Below are 4354 nucleotides of genomic sequence, written 5' to 3' on the forward strand. Positions count from 1 at the left end.
AGAAAATTAATTAACGAACAGAGACGTAACAGTATTATAAAAGACTGCATTCTTTATTTGTTCCCTTATATGTATGTCCACAATATTCATTTCCAACGACGTGTTTCGCTCAGTACCAATTTTTGTTGGGTTTTTGAAAATGACCATTAGCACCATGTCAAATCGTTGGGTATTTTTATCTTTGTATAGTACCTTGTGTGTCTTTTTAGATAACTTAAGACATTCTATTCATTCTTTATGCATTTGTTCGGTTATCGATTGAATATTACTTACTGTTGTTTTTTAAGATTATAAAAATATAATACAACTTGAAGAACTTAAAAGTATAACACTGTAGAAAAATATCCTTTATGGTATAATTATATCCCTTTTGCTCAGTTTATTTCTACTACTTATAATATTTTTAAAATAATGTTAATTGTAGCCTTATCCAGACGAGGATAAATGAATAATGCATGCTATTCAAATCGCTTTTAAATACTTTTTATGTGAAATTTGTCTTGTATCATCATAACAAGAAATGCTTATTTAATAAATACTCTACCCTGTATATCTTTAAAAGTGTCTTATTACAGAATTTGTCGAATTTTAAGTACAATTAAGTTGTGGTGTGTCGCTTTAGAGCAGATTGTATCGGTTAGCTACTCCGGGTGCCTTCAAATCTTTGAATGAGTGAAATTTGAAAGCAAAGCATCAGGAGTAGGGATTAGATTACGACGGTTGAATAATGTACTCGGTGTAACTGTTGTTTAGGTGTGTAAACTGTAATAAGTTATTCGATCTCACCACATAGATATTGTTAAACCAAAGAGGATTGTTAATATAAGATAAGGTAAATTAATAAATAAGACCATTATTTTTATTTATTACACTAAATTTTGTTTGTAACTAAAACCTTAGGCTAAAGTAAAACAAATTAAGAGTAATAATATAATTATTAATAATACAAATATCACAGTGGTACACCGTACAGTCGGTGTTGCGAGTGATACTAATAGTAATACTAGTAATAGTATTTCATAGTTTTTTTATATAATATAGTTTAGGCTAGTAATAGTACTAGTAGTGTTACTGTTATTATTAACTGGAAGTACTTAAAGTTAAACAACTGGGTTTGAACTTTCATTATTGCGATATTATTAGAGGTAGGTGAATCTTCTAAGTTCCAATAATAAAGATATTTCCTAATGAAGTGAAAGTAAAAGAAACCCCGGTCTCATTCAGTCAATGTATAATTCGTGATTCGATAATTCACCAATTGTTAAAATGTTACTGTTACTAAGTTGGAATCATCTTCAACTAAGAGAGTTTTATTTTCCAAGAGGGTTGATAGTCTTTGGAATGGGTTGCCTTCACAACATGTGAAGGCAGTAAATTTAAGCGAGTTAAGAGAAAGCTTGATAAGTATATGAATGACAAAGGCTGGCGTTAATATTTTTTTTAAATTTATTCATTAATAGTTTTAGTTTAGTTTAGAGTATGGGTCAGTCAAGATGGACTAATAGTAATAGGTCCCATGTTGTCTTAAAGTTCAAATGGTATGTCATGTTAAATACTACAGAAATGTAGTTGCTTGCAAGTTTCACCGTTGATGTTATGGTTTATGAGTTAGTAACTCAAATTTAATACTATGATAATAGTAGTATACTGCATAGTACTCTAGTACTAGTAGTGCATCTGTTCTATTGGTGTTAGCAATGAAACATTAAAAGTAGTTTAACAATTGAGTTTCAACTTGTATGTTTTTTTATTTAATTATTGGGATTTTATAAGTATTGAATGTTCCAATGATAAAACTGATAGTAAAATCTTAAAGTATAAATCATAAATTAATATGTCACTGCTGGATTACTGTTGTGCACTAGTACTAGTAGTAATAATACTAATAATATTACTAAATTTTAGGGTCTACTTTTAGTGTTCAACTCAAGTTAATTGCATTTACGCTCTGCATCCACTGGTAATATTGCCATTTCTATCATGCATTACTAATATTATTAATATTAACTTCTAATCAGAGCAAGCTTCCTACTTAGAGCAAAAGTTAAAATTAACCTGATAAAGAGTATAGCTCATTAAATATACTTCTCTTACATTCATAATTATAAAGATTAGGATGCATTGTTTCATCAGTTGCGTACACTTGCTGTTAATGATATTTTCTACCATAAATTACATATCTCGAGAGGTTCGATCTGCTTAAGAGATTAGTCCTAAGTCCTTATGTTAAGCTAAAAATACAAAGCAATGGGTATAATAAAAGCATTGTAATAATAAAAAAAATTAGATATATTACACATTTTAACTGACACTAAATGAAATTATGAATAAAGAAATAATAGAGTATATCGTAGTTATGGAATATACAAACACGAGCTGTTAGCCTTGAGTACTGTTGTAGATTTAATGTTTATTGAACAATGTGACAACATTATAATCATGTATAAACAGAAATTCCGCAATCTTCCCTAAAATGTGATAATTGAAAACCTATTAAACAGCTCTGACAGCATAACTAGAGTAGAGTAACATACAAGATAAGTTACAACAACACATTACTGTTTAGGTATGAAGTCAAGTAAAAGGACATTCTTAATAGTTCAGCCAAAAACTAATGTTTACAAAGATACAAAATAATAGTTTTAGAGCCACAGGATTGTAATAAATTTATGATGAGAATTGTAATAATCAACAATGTCAAGATGACTAGGGTATTACCTCCTTGTTATTAAATTCATTAACAACATGTTAATGAATTGTGCCCTCCTCCACACACACATACATTTTCATAGTTAACTTTAACCTTAAGTTTGGTTGGTTTACAGAATGTAAGTTAGACACACATTTAAACATAAAAAAAAAACACGTTAGGATGTGAATTGTTTAAATTTTTCACAAATAAGTAAATAAATAATGAAAGTGACATGTAAATGGTCAGGTGTGTGGTATTTTTTTGAGAATAAAGGATGATTGTAAATTTAAGAAGTTTGACCACTATGACAGAAAACAGAGGATTATAGAAGTTTAAAGAGGGCTGGTTAAAGAGGACATTTGAGTATATGAAATAAGACTGGTTGAAAATATAAAAATTAACAGTAGGAATTTTTCTAAATATATTTATATTTAAGGTAAGAAAATTGTTAGGGTGGGACTAGACGATTTGAGGAATGATAAAGGAAGGTGTATCTCTTATGATTGAGGTGACCAAGTTACTAACATTTTACTAATGAAGATTTAAGCAGTAGTTTTCATCCTGAACAGTGCTATATGGAAACATCAAATATAATTAACCATGGCAATAATGTTAATTATGAGCTTGTTAAAAAGAAAGTTGGGAAGTTTAAACAATGATAAGGCACCTGGACCAGAAAATATTTTCCTAAAAGTTTTGAAGGAGGTTAAGGATTGAGTGTGCGAGTCACTTGCCAATATTTTTTTGAAGTCATTGAAAATTATGTATGTGCTAGAAGATTGGAAGTTACTCCCCTTTTCAAGAGAGGTGATTAAAAGTGTCCTAGTAATTATAGGTCTGTTAGTATTACATAAGTGGTGGGAAATGTTTTTAAATATCTGATGAAAGATGTTTTTCAAATTCATTTAACAAAGTTTACAATTTTGTTGTATAGTCAACATGGTTTCTCTAGAGGAAAATCTTATATTATTAATCTTTTGACATTCTTTGAAGAAGTTACTGCTTATGTATGTGTGTGGATTTAGTGTATTCTGTATTTTCAGTTAGTATATGACAAAGCTCTACACAAAAGGCTTGTTAAAAATTATCTCTACGTGTGGGGGGAGGATAAGTTGGATCATTGAATCAAAAATGACTGGATGGAAGAAAGTTGTAAATGGAGTTCAGTAGGGTACCTCAGGGCTCAGTGTTGAGATCTTTGCTATTTTGATTTATATTAGTGACATTGATTAAGAAATGGTTGATAAGTTACTTCAACTTGCTGATGATTTTAAGATCTGGTTGTGATGAGGATGATGCTGCTCTTGATGAAAATAACCTAAACAGTGTTATGGAAGAAAATGATCTTGGTTTTTGGCTGATTAATCTCATTTGGAGTATTTTGTTCAGTCTTGAGCTCCTTACCTTAAGAAGGACATTGAAATGTTAGAAAGGGTTCAAAGGAGGGCTACTAGGATTATCACTCGGATGGAAAGGTTGTCATAAGAGGACAGGTTATGATCTCTAAATTTTTCTTTAAAAATAAAGAGTTAGAGGGAATCTGATTGATGTGTTTAAGATTGTTAAGAAGATTGATACAGTCAGTACATCACCATTTTTTTACTTAACCCTTTCCAAATGGGTCACAGGTCAAAGACCATGTCATTGCGTTTGTTGACTCAT

At 30.0% G+C, this 4354-nt stretch overlaps 1 protein-coding gene across 5 annotated transcripts in view; it reads left to right on the plus strand.

Annotated features, from left to right (window-relative positions):
* Positions 1–657: 657 nt before the first annotated feature.
* The window catches only part of LOC106469472 (kinesin-like protein KIF2A), a 73511-nt gene continuing 69814 nt past the window's right edge, over positions 658–4354 (plus strand). Inside the window, exon 1 of one of the 5 annotated variants that reach the window (XM_013929969.2) lies at positions 658–753. The gene's annotated coding sequence lies outside the window, so the exon portion shown is untranslated. Of the gene's footprint in view, positions 833–4354 lie in introns of all 5 variants that reach the window. The other 4 variants (XM_013929970.2, XM_022398004.1, XM_013929968.2 and 1 more) reach the window with 4 other exon arrangements.

This window comes from Limulus polyphemus, unplaced genomic scaffold, assembly GCF_000517525.1.
Source record: "Limulus polyphemus unplaced genomic scaffold, Limulus_polyphemus-2.1.2 Scaffold3504, whole genome shotgun sequence".
NCBI lineage: Eukaryota > Metazoa > Arthropoda > Merostomata > Xiphosura > Limulidae > Limulus > Limulus polyphemus.